Raw genomic sequence first — 23244 nt, forward strand, 5'->3', positions numbered from 1 at the left:
GTCCCACACGCGACAACAGCCGTTCGACGAAGGTCCACAGCTCTGAAATATCTGGACACTGCACGAGTGCGTGCAGAACGGTTTCGTCGCTCTGACCGCATCTCGGGCAGGTCGGTCCGGTGGTTTTCGAACCGTGTCTGTAGATCTTCTCTCGAACTGGTAGTGCGTCTCGATAGCATTGCCAAGTCAGGGATCTCTGGAAATTATCCATAGGCCCCGGCCCGAACGTCGTCTTGAAAAGGCGGGTTAGGAATTTCTCGTCGACACCCAGGTTTGCCCCGAGAGTGTCGTCAGACCTCCCCTCCACTAGTCCTCTATAGAACGCATTGGTCGTTTGGAAGTTGCACAAGTTTGATCCCGGACGGCAGAGCTGTTGTAGAGCTTGGCGACACTCGCGGTGCCAATCGCCCAGTTTCGGTCTCTTCCTGATCCATGTTTGCAGTTCGGTGAGTGAGACGAGCTGCGGGAAGGCGTGCCTCACAAACGGCGCCCACACCTGTTCACCGTCGTCAATGAAGTTCCAGAGATGCCGCAGTCTCAGCGCATGTCTGCGCATCATTAACCACGGCATCCCCAGTCCTCCACGTAACGGTTGTTGACAGCAAATGGATCGCCTCACCTTCGGAACGCCACCCTTCCACAGAAAGCGGAAAAGTATGCGTTCTAGTTTCGTGATGGTGGCATCGGGACAAGGCACGACGGTCAGGCGGTAATCGATGACTGATGCGATATACACATTAGCCACCTCCGCCCGGCCTTTTAGAGATAACTTTCTCTCAGCCCATGTTTGGCTGAGTTTGATCACTCTACTGGTGATCTCGTCCCAGTTCTTATCCATTTGGAGGTCTGGACTGAACCAGACCCCGAGCAGTTTAACCGGTCCGTCCGTCCAGCGTCCCACTACGGAGTCACTGTTGGACGGTATGGGCTTGCTTCTCCAGGTGCCGAGTAACAAACCCACTGACTTTTCCGGGTTAATTTTTGCTCCTGTCACCGTTTCGTATTCTTTAAGTGTCTCGCCAAGCATCTCGACGTGCTTTTCGCTCGACACTATGACGGTGACATCGTCCGCATATGCAGACACGCTCGTCCCGCAACCCAGCTCTCGTGGGATACCCCTCAGTGTCGCCAGCTTCCGCAGTAGTGGTTCGATCGTCAATACATACAGAAGCGCCGACAGGGGACATCCCTGACGGACCGAACGCGTGGTGTCGAACGGTTTTGACAGGTGACCGTTTACCCGTATTACCGATCGGATGCTGCTATACAAGGCAGCGATCCAACCGCGGAAGACGGGACCAAAGCCAGCTGCCCTGAGGACGGCCGCCAGGTATCGGTGGTCGACCCTATCGAAGGCTTTAGATTGATCTAAATTGATCAGCGCCCCACCCATGCCAGGATCCTTAACTACCCTGTCCATGATGTAGCGCATGAGGTGGAGGTTGTCATGGATACTTCTGCCCGGCACAGCGCATGTTTGCGCCCTGTCGACCAGTTTATCGATGACAAGCGCCAACCTCTCGACTATTACTTTGGCCAAAATTTTCAAATCTGCGTTGAGCAGAGTGATGGGCCTGAAATTATCTATAAAATTCCCCTTGTTTGGGTCTTTCTTCAGCAATGTCACTGCACCTCGGCTCACGAAACCGGGAATTCTCCCGTTTTGTTGCCAGTTGCAGTAGACTGATGCCAAGAGGTCGCCAAACAAGTCTGGCATTTGACAATACAGCTCGTAGGGTAGACCATCCAATCCAGGTGACTTATCCCTCGCGCAGCCCGCCATAGCATCCCTTACTTCAGCAGCTGTGATGGGACCCTCACAACACTCTGCCTCTCCCGCCGAGAGCCGCGGCAGGCCGGTCAGGTAGGCAGTGAAGTCCATCCTGCGTTCCGACCCACCGCTCGCACCGAACAGTCGAGCAAAGTGCTGTTGAAAGGCCCCACACATCCTTTCGGGTTCGAGCAGACTACATCCCTGTTCACCGATTAGAGACCGAATGGTGGCTCTGTTACCGCGTTGCGCCTCCGCCACCCGGGCTTCTCGCGCAGCTTCGATCCCTTCGTTCCTTAAGGCACGCATTTTAGCTCTGACGACGCAACCTTCGTGTTTGGCGTTGAGGTGTTGGTCGAGGGCCATCCTCGCAGCCAAAACGTTGGTTGCGCTGCCAGTTGTAAGTGCCTCTTCTAGTTTCTTAACTAAGTCTCCCTCTACTCTATTTCGATCTATCGCTAATTCTTTACTAAACCTAATAGATTCCGATTTGATTGCCATTTTCAGGGCAAACCACCAGCGGTTGTTAACGATGGCTCCTGTTAACGCCCTCTTAATTAATTCGCTAATCCGGTTCCTGTAAACCTGCCGCACTAAGAGCGAAGCGTTCAGTTTCCAGTAACCGGGACCCTGCCTATGTGTCTTATCTAAGTCGAGCGTACACGTCACAAACTTGTGATCTGTGTAGCTGACTATTTTAAATTGTGGACATCCTACACTATCTCTATCCGCTGTCCTACATAGAACTCTATCTAGATACGATCTCGACGATCCGACGCGGTTTGTCCAAGTCCACGTTGGCACGTTCGGATGGTCGAGTCGGAACCTGTCAGACAAATGGAAACGTCTGAGCAGGTCTTTGAGGCACTTACATCCCCTTCTACTCCTATCCACTCCCACATAGTCTATATGCGTGTCCAAGGTAGCGTTCCAGTCCCCTACTAACAGTAAAGGTCGTGACGTTCCCAGGAAAACCTCTAGACGTCTAAGGAAATCCGCCCGACCCGTTAAGGACGGTGCATACACTGCCACCAGACGGAAAGCACACCCGTTTGTGCCATCGACAGATCTGTACGTATATACGTGAGTATATGTATGGCTGTATGTATGCACTCATGTGTATAGATGTGTCTGTGCCTGTATTAAACGCTTTTCTTTCACACCTGTTGTATTTTGTTTTAGAATATACCCATTTCTTTCTTGTTTTCTTGTGTAACCTGCTTTGTATATTTTTGAAAAGTGAATGAAATATCACATTCAAAAGTATTGGATATTTCTATAGTATCGAAAGTAACACAATTTAGAACTTACTGGATGTAATGAAACCCGGCTGACACCAGCTCTTTGAATAGTTGATTGGATGATAATGTAGAGTTTAAAATCTAAATTAAGAGCATGTTAGGTAAGTGTTAGGTAAACATTTTAATAAAACTAGTTTTGCAAAAAAATGTGCTTTTCTTTTTAAGACAACAGAATGAAATTTCACTGAGGTTTGAGGTGAACATGTAAACGCATCCCCGTTAATGCGTTTATATGTTCACTCGAATCTCTGTGAAATTTCATTCTGCTATCTTAAAGAAAAAGGAAAAGCACATTTGAAACTATAGGTCTAGATATATAATAAGGCAGAATGGTCACGGCTAGAACGGCTATAAGCGTAAGGCAGATCAATCAGGTCTACTATTAGGTGAAAAACAACAACAGCCCGTTTCCTTTCTTTCTTTTTTTAGGTACAATTATTTCCTAGAAGGCACAAAGAATGGTTTCTAAATTATGACATAATTTGATGAGCGAGATACATTTAACGATTACTTATTTTATTATCACTAGGAAAGAGAAGACAAAGTCATCTCCGGCGAGATTTGAACTTACAATGTGATGAGCCATCAGATACTGGAAGCATTTTGTTTGGCTCATCTGATTCTGAAATCCATCACTCTCTAAATGAAGAGGTATAATAACGGATATAATGCAGTATTTTATTCAAGAAAGTACAGACGATTCAGTTGTTGTGAACCAGAAATTTTATCATTTCGATCTTATTGTGTCCATGGACATTTTGCCAAAATCTGAAATAGCTCAATACAAGTTACAAATGGCCAATATCAAGTTTACGAACAACTGTCACTGTAAAACTCAGGGCCCAAAAAGACGCTAAATTCAAATCTGCCCGGAGAAAATTTAAATTCTCGACTGCAAACTACCAAATTACATGCCATTATACCCATATAATATTTTTTATGGTGACGTGCTCTATCGTTAATAATTTCATTGATAGGGTTGTGTCTTTCGCAGTTTGTTACACTAAGTCATTTCGCCTAGCCAGAAAGAAAGAACTGGTGAGCTCCGTAGACCTTCTGGACTGTTAAATTCCCAGAAAAATCCATTACTTGTCGTTTGTCGTTAATACCAATTTAATTGGGCTCAAATTTCACATTTCGTATCTCCATCTTCAAAATTTAATGAAGCCTTTATATAAGTCAAAAAGAAATCGAACTCGTGAGTGGGGGTTGGTGAAAATAACCGAAAAGAGAGAGAGAGACAGACAGACAAAAACAAGGACGGACAGACAGACAGAGAGAGAAAGTGTGAGAGCCAGAGATGGAGAGAGAGAAAGAGATGCAAAATACATATTGTATTTAATTTCATGTCGCTCGGATTTGAATTTCAATCCGAACAGCATGATTGTCATCTTCTCGCTAAGGCTGTTGGGTTCACAGATTTACCCTGGATTTTTTGTTTATGAATATGTTAAAATTGATAGAGTTGCGTAGTTTCATTGAAGCGCTGTGATCAAAGTAGTTATCAAAATTATTTTTAAAAGCCAGTGGGATTCAAGTTTAAAATAACAGAATGAATATATAAATGACAATGACAAGAAGACAACTTAATCATTATCTTATATTTCAATATTTCGATGTTAAAATCCCTTTATCATAAGAAAAAGAGGGTATCTTTAGAAAAGGAGGGTATCTTTAGAAAATGGATGGTATCTAGTATCTTTAGTACAGGTATATGGCAAGTGACGGTTGTGACATATTCGAACAGGTATTGTTATAATATCCAATCCGTGTTGTGAAGTTCACGTTTATTTTTAGATGATAGTTTCAGTTTATCAATGAGAAAAGCCTTCTTAATCTTCAAAATGTTAACGTTCGTTTTATGGTCTCGGTATAAACAGTGATGTTTTTGAGTGTCACGTTTATCTAGAAGTATTTGTGAGGACGTTTTCCTTAATTCTAATATGTAATTTGTGCACGGCGACTCCAATACAGGATCCACCAAGTTATTTTTGCAGATTATTTCGTACACCATAAGTCTTCGAGCACGCATCTATGTTAGCGATGGTGTAGTAAATTAAAGTTTATTAATGTTCATTTGTCATTTATGATAGTTAATTTTGAGAGACTTTACGGTCCACCTTGTTGCGAATGCGCGCATGTTACAGATTCAGAAAATTTCATTTTGCATGTAAGAGACGGTAAGTATAATTTTTAGTTTGTGTCAATGTTTGTATATCTTAATTAAGCGATAGAAGGTAGGGAGTCTTGTGCTGCAGCAAATATTCGTCCAAATGTTGTTTATGATAACCTCAAACTGGCTGGACATGATATATCCGAATATCAGCTCTTAGAAATGATGCAGAATTTCTTTCGTTGTCTGAAGGTACACAAGCAGTATTTTAGATAATAGATTGTGTAAAGCAAGAAGTTAAAATCTGGAGAGGTTATGAGATAGAGCATGGCATTTTTGTACAATATTGAATTTTAACTTTAACATTGTGCTTGTGTGGAGAGAGTAGAGTAGTTTTCCAAAACTGCAGGTAGAAAACCTTGGTGACTTAGAAGTAGAGCCGGCATCTATTTTAGATGGGAACTGCTTTTGTAAAAACCAACTGCCATGTTGGGCCTAAAGCATTTATCAAAAAAATGTTATTGTTCCATAAGAACAAATCAATTCTTGATTTTTGGAGAGTCAGTTTATATTGAATATAAAAATATATGTGCTTTGCATTTTGAAATGAGCTGCAATTAATGCTAAAGGAGTTCCTTTATTAATAAGTTCTCCTAAATGATGAAAGCTACCAATAGAAATACTAATTGTAGTTTTAATTTTCTCATTTTACTACTAGGTAAAAAAAAAAACTGTTTTTCTAGTTTATTGCGAACATGAGGTTTTACAGCAATATTTATTTATATATTTATTTATTTATTTTTGCTGAAGAACCTTATTTTGTTAAACTGGCTTTGTGAACTTATATTTCAACATTGCTAACATATTTCACTTCACTCATCCAATTTGAAAATTGTCGATTATTTTAGTCAGGATTTTTCGAAACATTTTATCATACATTATTACTTACTCGTAAAAAAATGCCCGTAGTTTTTTTGTTTTTTTAATTCTTAGGTTGTCAAGACATTTCACAGCTAAACAAATTATGTGGCAGCTGTTTGAACGAGCTTTGGTACACGCTACTATTTTCAGTTTGTTTAATTGTGGAAGTCACACCCTATTCTCAAGGATTTCCATTGTATTGACAACCTAAGAATTAAAACAAAAACTACGGCCATTTTATACTATGAGTAAGTTATAATGTATGATAAAATGTTTCGAAAAATCCTGACTAAAATAATCGACAATTTTCAAATTGGATGAGTGAAGTAAAATGTGTTAGCAATGTTGAAATATAAGTTCACAAAGCCAATTTAACAAAGTAAGGTTCTTCAGCAATAAAGAAAAATAAATAAATAAATATTGCTGTAAAACATCATCTTCGCAATAAGCTAGAAAAGCAGTTTTTCTTACCTAGTAGTAAAATAAGAAAATTAAAACTACAATTAGTATTTTTATTAGTAGCTGTCATCATTTAGGAGAACTTATTAATGAAGGAACTCCTTTATCATTAATTGTAGCTCATTTCAAAATGCAAAGCGTTTATCAAAAACGTGTTATTGTTCCAAAAGAACAAATCAATTCTTGATTTTTGGAGAGTCAGTTTACATCGCATATAAAAATGTGTGCGCGCGCGTATGTGTTACCTATAACGATGAAATAAAATTGTAACAGTTCTTTTTGATGTGTTGCATCATGTTATGAAAACGCTGTCGATTGGCATTGAATATAATATTATTAAAAACTCTTTTGCTATTGTAATACGAAGAGATTCTAACGTTTGAGATATTACAGATTCTTTCAATTCTCCAAACCTTTATGATATTCAGGTAAACCAAACTTGATTCTCATAAAATGCATCTGCCACTCTTTCTGCAATGGCTAGTATTTATAAAAGAAAATATAGTTAGTTGCTCTTTGCTTAATGAAAAATAGACGAATGATTATTGTTCTAATCTATATTATAATGACTGAAGAAGTGCGGGACTGTGTCCAGTTTATTTTTTTCCCCCACGTTATCAAAAATGTCATAGTACTTTAAAGAAATTATAAGTGAATATTAAAAACTTTTAAACTAAGAAATTTATTTGTATATTAAACAACTCATAATGCCTTAATATTACAAGATACGCAGAACTCAGCTCTTCTTATTGGTAAATGTAATTCATTAATTCACACCAGAGCATCTATTTTCAAATTTACTCAAGTGAAGTAAATTAGCATTTTCCCTTGACAGTCTCATCTCTTTTCCAATTTCGATTATCGTCTTTTTTAAACATTTCAAGGATTATTTTACCGATTACCGAATAAACTATATCAGAGTTTTTGTTCAATTCATGTGCATATTGTCAATTTATACTATAATTTGCCAGCAGAATACCGCCCGGAGGGCAGTTTTTCTGCTAGTATAAGTAAATGGGTTGTGTGCGTGTGTGTTATCTGTGAGGATTTGCCACAAGGAATACAAAAAGCTGAAAGAAACTTTGCGTTTAGACTAGCTACCAATTTTTAACTGTTTATGTATATAGCAACATATTTTCAAAGGACAGATTAATAAAAATGCTTCCATAATCCAAGTAAATGTTAAAGTGAGAGAGCTAACTGTAAATAAAGTGAAACCACACAACGAAGGCCTATCTCTTATAGTGGATGGTAGCAGCCATGCACTCTATAAGTGGCTGAAAAGAGTCAGAAAATATTAGTTTATCAGGCAGAATAGTTTCTTGATATGGAGAAGACATGGCTAATGATATCCACTTATTGAAGTAAGCAGTATTATTTGATAACTGTAAATGAAACAACAGAAATCTGAATACACTATTGCTGACTATATTTTTAAATGAGATAATAGCAAACGGCTATGATATATTTTTACGTTATGAAATCTTCGATATCATCTTACAATTTTCTGTTTGATTTTCTTTTGTTGTGTCCAGAACATTGATATATTTTATCCTAATTCTTCTCCAAGTAACAAAATAATGCGAACAATACTTGCATATCTTTCAATATACTACTTTTTCACTAATGAAAATATACATGAATCCGGCCGTAACGAAATAAAACCCTAACAAAAACTCAAGAACTAGCACCGAATATTTATGTCCTTCAAGCATATTTTAACACAGAAAATGTATGGTACGGGATTTACTTGTTTAAAATCTATGCACGGGTGTAAAATCAACATTAAACGTAGTTACGAACGATGCACCATTTATGATAGGAACTTAAAAGGGAATTGTTTCTTTACTCAAGAAAGACATGGATGAGAGTCCACAGGATTCTAATAGCTTAATAATCTTTTAATCTTTCAATCTTTTACTTGTTTCAGTCATTAGACTGCAGCCATGTTGGGGCATCACCTTGAGGGAATTTAGTCGAACTAATCGACCCCAGTACTTATTTCGTTTTTAAACCTGGTACGTATAGCATATGCCTCTTTTGCCGAACCGCTGAGTTATGTGGACGTAAACACACTAATACCGGTTCTCAGTCGGTGGTGGGGCACACACACACACACACACACACACACATATAGCCAATTCAAAGAACAAACAATTAGAAAACAGAGAAAAAAGAAAAAACATAGGGGTGTGCACAAGCAATATATTAATCTGTCGCTCGGTGAAAGGGGAGAGTTGTTAACGTATCGAGCATAGATCTTCATCGGAAAGAGAAAAGTCCAAAGCGAAAGAAAAAAAATAAGGGAAAATTATCAACAATCTACGTGCGTTTACATTTCAGGGTTATATTCGCGCGCACGTGCACACACACGCACACACACACACACACACACACACACACACATACGACAGGCTTCTTTCAATTTCCGTCTACCGAACACAAGGTTTTGGTCGGCCCAAGACTATAGTAGAAGACACTCGCCCATGGTGTGTCAGTATTTTTATTCACCAAGCATAGGGCAGCGACCTGGCAGAATCGTTACCGCGTTGGACAAAATGCTTAGCAGCATTTCTTCTGCTTCTACTTTCTGAGTTCAAATGCCACCGCGGTCGACTTTGTCTTTCATCCTTTCGGGGTTGATTAAAAAATACCAGTTGAATATTGGGATCAATGTAATCGACTTACACCTACCTCCACCGAAATTGCTGGCCTTGTGCTAACATTTGAAACCATTATATTATTCGCCAACAAAATGTATGTACACATTCTTTCTGAATGTGTTGAAACTGCTAAAAGAATGTATAAAAAGGAGAAAACTGAAAATTTAAGGAAATTTTGAAGGATTTCGAAATAGAATATGATGATTTATTAAACTATTGTATGCTTGATGTCTAAATAAAAGGTTTAGGTACAAGCAATTATTTGAGCTGAAAAATAAAGTGCAACTCTTGAAGGATGATAAAAACATTCTTATCAGGGAATTAGAGGATGTACATTTTTTTGTGATTGGCGTTCTGGTTGATATTACTTCAATGATGCGAGTCTGAAATTACAAACTGAATCAACTTATTTAATCACTTGACGATATTAGAAGCTTTAAACTACTACAACAATTCTTTGGACGCAAATGCGAAAGAAAAAAACAAAATCAAACAAGAATGAATGTGAGACACCCTCACAAGATGTTTAAATCTTTATGAATCAATTTAAAAAGAGATTTACGAAATTCCGATCTCCAATTGCGAAACATGCAAAATCCCTTTTAATGCAATGTCAGATGAAGTTCCTGATTCTCTGCAACTCGAGTCAATTAATTTTCCATTGGATATTTTTATATCCAAAGCTAATTGACTGTCTGTTTTATAATTTCATAAATCTTGAGTACTTGTTTGAAAAAAATATCCTGCTTTTTTCAAAAATCATCCGCTAAAGTTGTTTACTCTTTGAAACAAACACATATACACACAATCACATTAGTTTTATCGAATACTCTCGTAGCAATCTACTTCGGAATTCAGTTTCTAAATGTATCTCGATGAGTAACTATGTGTATGTGTGCGTGGTGTGTGTGTGTGTGTGTGTGTGTGTGTGTGTGTGTGTGTGTGTGTGTGTGTGTGTGTGTGTGTGTGTGTGTGTGTGTGTGAATATTCCGTGAATGTGTTATCTGTTTTGGTCAGATATTCCAAATTAAAGTTTATCTCAATAATAAATCTTACACTTATTTTCCTAAATTTTCTCAGTATTTGAACTGCTTGTTCTACATTTGTCATGAATGGATCATGAAATATCACTATGTCTAGCATATGAGTATCCACCACTGAGATGATCTAATAAGATCGAAATCCCGTAATATGGTGGTCTCCGAGCTAGGATGGTAAGGAGTTCTCTCCCTGTTTGCAATATATATCGAGTGCGAAGCGCACTGAATAGCCAGCTGGATGAAGCATCCTCCTGGGATTAAAATAGCAGTATCGTCTGTTCTTAAAGAACACCTACGTTTAAGTAACAATAAACATTACTTCTCAGTATAAATACTGATTCCATCTCTAATAGAGATATTTTTAACAAACTAGTTTGCTAATTCATCATTAAAATCATGAATCATGGTAATATTGGTTTCAAATTTTGGCACTAAGTCAGCAATTTTTGGGCACGGGGTAAGTCATTTACATCGAGCACAGTACTCAACTGGTATAAAACAAGTTGAGCACAGTATTCAACTTATTTTATTGACCCCGAAAGAATGAAAGGCAAAGTCGACCTCGGCGGAATTTGAACTAAGGACGTAAGAACGGACAAAGGTCGATAAGATTTTGTCCCGCGTGCTATCGATTCTGCCAACTCACCACTTTGAATCATGATAATATTTACACTCAACATACACTGCACATGAGGGGATCTCCGTCGATTAAGATTGACCTTTTTCTCTACAATTGTATGCAGGCCTGAACAATTATTATTATTATTATTGAGTGAGAGAGCAATGCATGCCATCAAAGTGACACTGGGGTAAAATATACGAAGCCCATTATACCCATCATGACTACCCGTCTGATAAGGGTACACCAGGCACATGCATCACAACCATATGTGCGCGACATGGTGATCTCATATCAAGATAATCTGCGCATGACCTCGCAGGTGGGGCCCAGTTAGAATTTTTTTCAGGTCGAGTAGCCCATCCCGCTCAAAAGGTCCCTGAATAAGGTTTGTTTAACGATGTTGAGTAAAACACCCATGTTTCCAAAGGTGAATTATTCAAACCCCAAAGAATTCCTCTCAACACATGGCCATGATGCTCCCCCACTACTTCTGCTCATGATCATAGATGCACATATCGTCAGCCACCAAGGGACATGCTCAACTGGTTAAGGTCAAACAAGTGACAAGCAAATATGTGGTATTGAGCAGAATATTTGCCGTAGCCCATCTTTTATACTAAGACAAAACAATGTACATGATAACACTTCCAATCAGTTAAGATCAGAAGCCATGAGAGTCACTGCCTGGTACTGCATCCGGGCATCTATTATTATTATTATTATTATTATTATTATTATTATTATTATTATTATTATTATTATTATTATTATTATTATTATTATTATTATTATTATATGAGGACAGTCTGTTGCTATGCTTCCAAGTGTGCAAATCTCCAGCCTCCCCTTTCCTCAGCACCGGTGTTATGCAAGTGAAAGGCCACTGTCTTGCATCAGTGACCTTGCAAGCATTACTGATAGGAGGACACAAACAGACGGAACAGGTACCCCAATACAACTTGCCTGACCCTCTAGCAGATCCGCCATTTCCTTACCTTCGATTGGCGTTTTTTATCAACTACGAAAAGGTGAAAAACAAGGTTGATCTCAGGGTGATTTGAACTTATCCAGAGAATTGGGAAAATATGGTGATGTATTTTCTTCAACACTCTAACGATTCTACCAGTAAGCCGCCTTCAACAACCAGCATCCACCTCACACATTCACACACACAGACACAAAATACACACAACACAACACACACATACAAACACATCACAACACAACACACTCATACACCAGACACTCACTCACTCACACACACACACACACACACACACGACACAACACAACACACATACATATGTCAAACAAACAATCAAATCAGTCACTTCTCATCCAGTGTTGAATAAAGTAAAGGCTTTTTCTTTATCTCCTCTTCACTTTCCGCTTTCGGCGCCTAATCACTAACTTTTGTATTTGTTCAGTACTTGTAGATGTCTCGTGCATATATTTGCTTTGTCATCAGTATGCTTTTTAGTGAATCCCCACATTTGTGAGGGACCTCTTTTCATCGGCTACGAATGATTCGTTGCGTTTCTGTGAATTATAATTTACTCTACACAGTCTTTCTCTTAGATGTAAGGAGTAGATAACTAGAGAAAGTTAGATTCAATATACTGATATCTTATCTTAAAAGCATGTTTAGACTTGGGAAGTATTTATCTCAAGCATTTATTTTCAATTAGGCTCACTCTGCGGGCCAAACTGAAGCATAAACTGGATTTTGTGAGCCTGGTAGGGAAAATTATTCCTAAAATATCTATTCATAATGTAGATCGAACTAATTTAATGAAGGGATCAATATAACAACTTTATTAAAAAATAGAGAAAAAGATTGAGTTGTTAATAAAGTTTGTGAGCAGTGATGTGTAAGAAAGACTGACCCACACGATATATACACAATCCTATAGTCTAAGAGTCTTTAGAAAAAGAACGAAGTTAAATATTATCTAAATGAATGTATGCAGTTCTCGAGAAAATAGGTTTCAGCTTGCATGGTCTCAGTTGCAAAACTTTAGATGATTGAACACGTGCGTGGATTTGATAAAAAAAAAAAAAGCTATTTTGCTCGGAACGTATATACATAGTAAAAGAAAAATAGATCCCATCTTTTAGTGTATGGATCTATAGGCTTTTTTTAAAAAAGTTTATTTATTGGTTGAGATAAGGACAAGTTCCCTGAGTTACACCTATTTTACTAACCGGAACCGGTGTTAATTCCGACTCTGGTCCATTTCCGATTCTACTAACTTTGTAGACAGTGTATATTCTATAAAATATTCTAAAATTACGGATTAAGAATAACAGTTTGTTTTATAAAATTTAGCCAGGGACCAGACTAAACCTTGTTGCAAACTGTATGTTTGTCTTTTATATGTATTTTACCTATGCATGTTTGAATAGACAAGAACTGGCAAATACATTATCTAAGTAAATGAGTCATTTCGATTCCATGGCAGCCTGTGTACAAAATCAACTGACACTGACTGAGTCCATATTTTATGGATCTCGTTATGATATGAAAAATAAATTTAATTAAAATAGGTTTCAGACTTTATTCTCAAAGAGAAATTCAATTCCTTTGTATAATGATGGTTTCAAATTTTGCCACAGGGGCAGCCATTTTGGGGGAAGAGACTAACCGACTACATCGACCCTTTGCTTCACTGGTACTTAATTTACCGAGTCCAAAAGGATGAAAGGCAAAGTCAACCTCAGTGGAATTCGAACTCAGAACGTAGCGGCGGGCGAAATACCGCCAAGCATTTAGTCCAGTGCGATAACGATTCTGCCCGCTCGCAGTCTTATTCCTTTGTATAATACGAAACTGTATTATCGTAATCATATATATTATTATTCAAATTATGTACATTTAGTAATAATATATTACTCATTTTTGTTTTCTTTCTTTGTAAACTAGAAAGTGTCAAAACGTTTCCACATTATAGAATATAATACTGCTAAGAAATACAGCAAAGTTGAATGCATCGGTATATGTGTTGTTCTTTTTTATGACAAACATGACTCGCGCAATCTGTTTCAGTTTCAACATACGAACTTAGATCATGTCACTTGCCAAGCAAGTATAATTCCTATATATTCATTTATTATTATTAATAAGCACATTTAAGCAAACAAGCATAACATCAAGAAACAATTTACAAATTAATATAATCAAAACACACAAAATAATCATGAAAAAAAAACTCCTCATAACTTGACACACAAAATACAATAGCGGTTACAACTCTTCTGCTTTCACGCTCACATCTTCTAGTCCTTTCAGGAAATCTATATAGGTGACATAGTTCTAATTTCACTGAACGGCTTTTCGCTTAATCCATTTTTCACTTATATCGAAGCTTCTGCCTCACGTTATCTTCACAAGTTATGAGTAATACTCAAACGTCATTTTAAACACACAAAATCCATTTCACTTTTCTCAAATCAATAAAAACCTAACACACACACGTACACACACTCTCATACACACACACTCATACATACACATACATATGTATTATATATATACATATGTATATATACACATACATATGTATTATATATATACATATGCGTATATATATATATATATATATATATATATATATATATATATATATATATATATATATATATATATACATACAATACTAACGTGCACACATACGTATGCATGCATATACATAAGTATATATGTGTATGAGTGTATGTATGTATATATATATTCTTTTATTTGTTTCAGTCATTTGACTTCGGCCATGTTGGAACACCACCTTAAGGGGTTTTAGTCGAACAAATCGACCCAAGGACTTTTCTTTGTAAGCCTAGTACTTATTCTATCGGTCTTTTGCCGAACCACTAGGTTATGGGGGACATAAAGAGACTAACATCGGTAGTCAAGCGATGGTAGGAGGACAAACACAGATACAAACACACACACACGCGCTCATATACGACGGGTATCTTTCAGTTTTCGTCTACCAAATCCACTCACACGGCTTTGATTGGCCCAAGGCTATAATAGAAGGCACTTACCCAAGGTGTTTGGTAGTGGGACTGAACCCGAAACCATGTTGTTGGGAAGCAAGCTTCTTACCACACAGCCACGTCTGCGCCTATACATACATGTGTGTGTGTTTGTGTGTGTGTGTGTGTGTGTGTGTGTGTGTGTGTGTGTGTGTGTGTGTGTGTGTGTGTGTGTGTGTGTGTGAGTGTGTGTACACAAGGTGTATTCCATAAGTTTTGTATCTCTGCCAGGGTAGGCACTTATTGATTTCAAAGAAGTACAAAATCTTTGATCTCTTTCCACATTGGATCCTCTGATTTCAATGCACTTGTAGCGCTGAAACTACTTCGTGAAGGCCCCATGAAAGTCCTGCTGTGTGAAGGTGTCCAGGACCATTGTCACAGCCTCCTTCATCTCCTTCAGCTTGAAGAACAGTCAAAAGTCACAGGGTCCACATGGTAAGTTTTAATGTCTAGAATATATTAAAGAAGGTTTAATGCAGTACGTGGGCTAAGTGTTCATACAATTTACCATCAAGATATTCACAGCTAACTGGAGATAGGCATGACTGAGGGTTATACTTTTACGACCCTTCTTTTAGTGGTGGTTATGACGGGGGGATACTGAGTGATAGAAAATTACATAGTGAAAACACATCGGACTGCAACCAACACTAGATTTTATGAATAATCATAACACGGAGAGAATTAAAAAATTTCTTGGCCTGGCTGGATGGTCACTTCCAAGAAAATTTCCAAAATTCAGAGCGGGTTAGAAAATTCGTCTTTTTAATTGGAGGAAAGAAATCGTTAACAATCGAAGGAAAGGCCATTAGGAACTCTGGCTGCATCTGCGCAGTTCCCTTATATGATACCAGGGAAAATGTTGACATCGAAGTCTTGCAAATAAAGGGACCAATTGCCACTAACGATTGCTGTTGGCAAGGAAGTTCATGATATGATGAATGCAATGTCCTCGAAAGTAACTACATATTCACATTGTTTTGCGAGAATTGGTTTATTCATTGTTACAGTAAAACTCCAGCTGACTTCGTCATCGTGGGTATAAGAGCTTAAGATAGCAAATTCTTGCAGTCATATGATGCTAACAGATTTTCTGCTCACCCATCATTTCTTATACTCATGTCCTTCCTGCGACGGAAAAACTTAGGGTGGATTGGATCAGATACAAACAAACGAACGTCTCGCTTGAATAACAAAGTAAATGAAATATCATAGCCAAAGAAATCTGGCAGACTGATGTGGAAGTGCACGCGATAACAAATAGCGGGATTAGGAAGCCAATGCACATGGGGATCATACTCGACAAATGAGCAACGGAAGCTATCATGGAACATATTTTCGAGAGTAGAGACAGTTGGGTTATAACTATTCAGATTGTGTACAATTTGCGTCCACTATGCCCAATCAAAATTGACCCAATTAATTTTTTTAGAAAATTCTGGCAGAATGTAAGTCATTCATAGCAGAATATAGTGGCAGTATACGTGTACTAAGATAGTAATACAGTGTTGCCAATGCGGTGGAAATCAGCAACATCTAGTATCATTTTTTACAGAAGGAAGACAAGAAAAAATATTTCGGGTAAAATAAAAAACTGGACCTAGACTTCGGAGTGGTGCTAATACCTTGAAGGTGTAGGTGACTTAGAGAAAATACTAGTGTTCTTAAACTATGAAGTGAGCAACAACTTGGCTTTAATAATTCTTCTTTTTATGAAGAAGAAATATGTTGACTTTCGTAGACACTTGGAGACTGGTGAGATCGTCGCAGGTAATGTTCTTTTGGATAGGCTGACAGAAGAAAGACCTGGGGAGAGTGGTTTTTCGGATAGTTTTTCGTGATTGAGTGACAACATTGCGATCGATTCTTCTATCATTTCCTCTCTCACCAGCTAGAAATTGTTAGTGTTGTACCATAAGAAAATTCATGAGGGGTCACTCACAGCAGCCACTTCCCAAGAAATTTCTTGTATAAGAATGACATCCAACAAGAACTGCCGATGTCTGGGCTGATGTGCACTGCAGCACGACGGAACTGAGATAGAAAAAGGAATATATATCATAAATGCACACACAAACAAACACATATAAATATGTACACTGTATATATATATATATATATATATATATATATATATATATATATATATATATATATATATATATATATATATATATATGATGGACTCACTCGTCGTTAAACGGTGTATGAGGGTTCGACAATTCTTTACCGAAAAACCGCACAGTTGATTTGTTTATAGTGATCAAATGTTTGTGTACACGTAAGCTCCTAAGCTCACTTCCTCCATCAAATCGACATTATCTGTACAGGTGCAAGGGGTACCATATATCAGATGACAAAATGAATGTGAAATGAAGTGCTCGATCTGGGAATCGAACCCACAATCATGCGTGCAACAATTTAGCCACTGAGCCATGTGCCTTATATATATATATATATATATATATATATATATATATATATATATATATATACATGTATGTACGTATGTATGTATGTATGTATGTATGTATGTATGTATACACACACTGACACACACACACAGACACACACATATATACACTAGTAGAAAGGCCACCTTCCAGCAGTGGTTTTCTACTAGTTGCTAAATAGTATTTACATATTTGATTCACAATTTGCATAATCTTTCCGTTACATCTAATTTTCCTTTGTATCTTATATTCGTTTAATAGTATTCACTTGTTCAGTAAATTCAATGCGTAACTAGAGAACTCTGCTCCACTGAATTTGTTTCCTCATAATCTTATGAAAAACGAATATTTCTAATGAAAGTTTCTTCAAATACGTTTCAGACGGTATATGCTATGATTATACCGGAATATGTGGTGAAAAACATCTGGGGAGAAGTGTTTCGGATAATTCACGCACTTCAAATTTCTTTCCTCATAGCGTTCATAAAAATGAGTATTTTTTAATGAAATTTTCTACCAATAACTTTTAGATGGTTTAGATTACGATTTTATAAGAATTTAGTATGAAAAAAACTGAGGAGAAACGTATTTTTCACGCGTCTCGACTTTCTTTCCATATCGTTTAGATGATTTAATTACAATTATGTTGAAAAAAAGTACTTTTGAGACCTATGTGTTTCCTGCTGTTTCTAGCATACTATACGAAATCGTATGGGATGGACTACACTTGAGTTTGTTTAAAGAGAGCGATTAAGATTGTAATAAAATAATGGATGAAATATCTTTTCAATAATTAGTTCTAGCATAATGGTGGCGAGCTGGCAAAATTTTTACAGAGCCGGACAAAATGCTTTGCGACATATCTTTCGAATTTACTTTCTTAGTTCAAAGTCTTCTGGGATCGACTTTACCTTTCGTCCCTTCCGGGGTCAATAAAATAAGTACCAGTTGAATACTGGAGTCGATATAACCGACTTACCCCCTGCTCCGATATAATCGTAATCTACACAATCTGAAAGGTATTTGAGAATATCTCATTAAAAATATACATTTTCAGAAGGTTATGAAGAAACAAAACTAGTACGGGCTTTGTATTAACGTCCAAAGTTTCAAACTTCCATATGTGTGCTTGGGGGGTGGGGGGGTATGTATGCGCGCTCGCTCATATGTGTGTAAGAGATTTCACACGTTCATTTATTTTTAATTATGACTCTATGAAAGATTTTGACATTCAACATGTTTCTGTGGTGCAAAATGTGACAACACAACACTGGCAGAGTTCGCACATTTCTTATCTCACCACATAGACCATGAGAATGTGATCATCTCTATGGTGATTATCTTTTTATATTGTCTATATTTTCCCGAGCTAAATGGGACACATTCAAATACAAATGCATAACCGGGTGAATCTGAGATACTATTTGGTATGTCACATTGATCTACGAGTTGAAATTTGTAAAGAAAATTTAAAATACAGTACAGATTATGATAATGATTTTGACGTTAATAAAAATGACCTGCATGTTAAACTACCTTGGTTGGAATCAAGTATATGTCGCTATATGTATGACTTTGTTACTTAGAACACTACAGAAGGCCCGCTACTTGCTTTTCTCAATTTACGTACAATACTCAGTGACATATCTGGAAGCTTCTATCGTTCCCTTAACTCTTTTGGTGAAACTAGAATCATCGCTCTTGATATCTGAAAGACTTTTGACAGAGTGTGATAAACTGGACTGATCTATAAGCCCAGAGGCTATGGCCTGCCTTGGCCGTTCCTAAGTATAAGGTCATTTCTTTCAAATTGCAAAATGAAGGTGGTCATTGATGGCCGGCAGTTGGAATCATATGCTATCAATGCTGGAGTACCCCAAAGTTTTGTACTTGGTCCTACTCTTTTTCTCTTTTTCATTAATGATCTTCTAGACGAAATTGTTTCTAAACTGCCATCTGTGTCGATGGCATGGCTCCTTAATCTGGTCATGACAAAATTAGCGGCTTTGAGCTGGTTGTCTTTCTTAAGGATGTACATCATGCGGTCATGAAATGGGATAGTGACTGACTGGTGACTTTTAATGCTAGCAATACAAAGCTTTTGTCACTTAATCATTATAGGTAGCAATCCTTCCCCTCCATTGGGGAAGTGGGGACTGATCTTTCAGAAAGCTATAGTATCCGACGTCATCTCTCTTGGAACAAGCACTTTCAGTCCATTGCCATGTCGACAGCCAAGAAGGTTGGATCTTTCTTCCATGCTTACAAGTTTCTTACATTGCTGTTTTCTTTGGGTTGGTGCCTCCTCCGGGTTTCTTATTTACTTGACCGAATTTAGGATCGAATCGTTAATATGGTGGGAACTCTTCTTTCTATTTAATGTGGAATCTTTGGCTCATCGTTAAAACTTATATTCGTTCTGTCTCTTCTATAAGTATTTCCATGGTGAACTTTATCATCTGGTACCCTCTGTCAAAACCTTTAAACGTGCTTTCCGCTTCTTTTGCCAAGCGCATCATTTCTCTGTTAAGCTTCCTGTTAGCTATAATGCCTTTATTCAGATAGCTTCTTTCTTCGAATTACTGCTCCTTGGAACTCTATCATCGCCTTCACTTCCTCTCGGCTATGATATTCGGTCCTTTAAGCTTTCTTTTCCTTTGTGGTTATTTCCACCAACGTGGCCGAATACAATCACATTAAAAATAAATGATAATTAATAATTAATAAATATTGTTTATTTTTGTAATTGTAATTGTGCTATTTTCGTTACAAATTAATTTGTAACTTTTTTATAATTTAATGATAGCATGTCAGACTATTCTAGTAATACCTGACTTTGCAAGGTGTTCTATCTTGTTTAGATTGTTGCAATGATTGTTGCATTGAGAAATAAACACGGAGTCAAATTAATAATTATTATTTCTAAGGCGGCGAGCTGGCAGAAACGTTAGCACACCGGGCGAAATGCTTAGCAGTATTTCATCTGGCTTTACATTCTGAGTTCAAATTCCGCCGAGGTTGACTTCGCCTTTCATCCTTTCGGGGTCGATAAATTAAGTACTAGCTGCGTCATAGAGTCGATTTAATCGACTGGCTCCCTCCCCCAAAATTTCGGGCCTTGTGCCTAGAGGAGAAAAGAATAATCATTTCTAAGGCGGTGAGCTGGCAGAAACGTTAGGACACCGAACAAAATGCTTAGCGGTATTTCGTCTGTCTTTACGTTCTGAGTTCAAGTTGAGCCGAGGTCCACTTTGCCTTTCATCCTTTCGGGGATGATAAATAAAGTACCAGTTGCGTAGTGAGGTCGATCTAATCGACTGGCCTCCCTCCCCCTTGGGCGTTGTGCCGAGAGTAGAAAAGAATATTTATTATTTCTGCTATAATTTGCATTAAAATCGTATCTCTGTATTTTATGATGAAATTTATTACACTGAGATAAATTTCGGTGTTAAGTTGTTCACAAACTTGCATGTGCTGTGAACTAAGTGCATTGTTCCAAATTCTGGTTGAACTACTTCGATACACTGAAGTCCCCATGGCTTCAAGACCAAGTTGGATATTAGCTCCATGAAGTTCAAGTTATCTTTGTTACCTTTCATAAAGATGTAAACTTCATGTGAAATAATGATCCCTCCAACGAGTCATTTTCCCTTCTTTATCATATCACGGTAGTTATATCAATCTTGGTGAATCTCAAAACGCTGTTAGCAACATTCTTTCAAATTCGAATTACGCTGCACCGTTGTATTTGTTTGACCACGATGTTAAGCAATGATTCAATTTTTTTTCTTGTACTTAATCTGAGAGGGCGAGGAATCAATGTCTAGCATAGTCTCTAGGGAAAGGAGGGGAGAAAAAAACACGATTCATGGCTCATCCCCAAACCGAAAGCATGGTCTAAATTCTTCCAACACAGCACACACCACTAAATTCATCCAATGGTTAGATGGTGGTGATACACAGGGCAACGAATCGCGTCTATCACACAAGAACGTGTGTGTGTGTGTGTGTGTGTGTGCTTAGACTCAAACTTGCCAAACCAAATTCTGAAAGATCTGGACAGTGCTGCTCGTATGTCTAACAACGGTTCTTGATACAACTGTCCCATCAAGTTACTGAATTCATAGAATGAGCTCATTTTAAAATGTCGTCACCAAAAACAAGTTTATTCACCTATATTATATTATAGGTGAAAGTTCTTTGAAGTTCTCTGAATATTCAATGAATATTTATATTGCTTTATAACTCATATTTTGTGTCAAAGTTCTCTTTGTTTGCGAAGTCTTTTTTTTTTAATGTGTTATACAGGACAATTGAGTTCTCTTGTTCATAACCGGGAACATAACTCGAACTTGTTATTGAATTTTGTGCAGCGTTCCCCTTTGTTTTATTCAAGTAAAAAAAAATTGTTCTTCTTTTCTATCTATCTACCTCTCTCTCTCTCTCTCTATATATATATATATATATATATATATATATATATATATATATATATATATATATATATATATATATATATATATATATATATATATATATATATATATATATATATATATATATATATATATATATATATATATATATATATATATATATATATATATATATATATATATATATATATATATATATATATATATATATATATATATATATATATATATATATTTATAAACATAATTAAGGGATCAGCAAATATTTGCTTCACCATATACCGAAGTTCAGAAATAGCAGCTAAAAAAGCTGAGACTCCAACAGATAGCATTACTTGTAACTCACAAAGGCAAAAACAAGAAGAAAAAAACAATGAAAACTAACCATTCCGAAGTTAATCGCAGACGCGTTTCTGGATTATGAGTGATAAATACTCAATTTCCTTCATCAATACGATATTCCAGTAGTAAATTCGACCATGCTAGCAAACTGTGCATGCATGAACGAGTGAACATTCTACATCGATACAAACAGCTTTTTTAGCTGCTATTTCTGAACTTCGGTATATGGTGAAGCAAATATTTGCTGATCCCTTAATTATGTTTATAAATGTATATGAACTTTTAAATAAGTTCTCCACCGATAATAGTGCTTACATACCGAAGAGCTTGGTAAAAATTATTAATTGTTGATTTATTAATAAATTAATAAATTGATAAACCTTTACCCTTTTAATTTGTAATAATTATTCACTCCCTGTTAGTAAACGCAGATTCTCTTCGGTATTGCTTGTGACGCACATGGTAATTTCTTGAAGGAAGAATAGTGGACTGGCTGGCCGAGGTAGATTCGGTTATGCTTTCAGGTTTGTGTCGATGTAGAATGTTCACTCGTTCATGCATGCACAGTTTGCTAGCATGGTCGAATTTACTACTGGAATATCGTATTGATGAAGGAAATTGAGTATTTATCACTCATAATCCAGAAACGCGTTTGCGATTAACTTCGGAATGGTTAGTTTTCATTGTTTTTTTCTTCTTGTTTTTGCCTTTGTGAGTTACAAGTAATGCTATCTGTTGGAGTCTCAGCTTTTTTAGCTGCTATTTCTGAACTTCGGTATATGGTGAAGCAAATATTTGCTGATCCCTTAATTATGTTTATAAACGTATATGAACTTTTAAATAAGTTCTCCACCGATAATGGTGCTTACATACCGAAGGGCTTGGTAAAAATTATTAATTGTTGATTTATTAATAAATTAATAAATTGATAAACATTTACCCTTTTAATTTGTAATAATTATATATATATATATATATATATATATATATATATATATATATATATATATAGAGAGAGAGAGAGAGAGAGAGAGAGATATATATAGATATATAGATATAGATATATATAGATAGATATAGATATATAT

The sequence above is a fragment of the Octopus bimaculoides genome, chromosome 14, assembly GCF_046866305.1.
Source record: "Octopus bimaculoides isolate indiv1 chromosome 14, ASM4686630v1, whole genome shotgun sequence".
NCBI classification, from domain to species: Eukaryota; Metazoa; Mollusca; class Cephalopoda; order Octopoda; family Octopodidae; genus Octopus; species Octopus bimaculoides.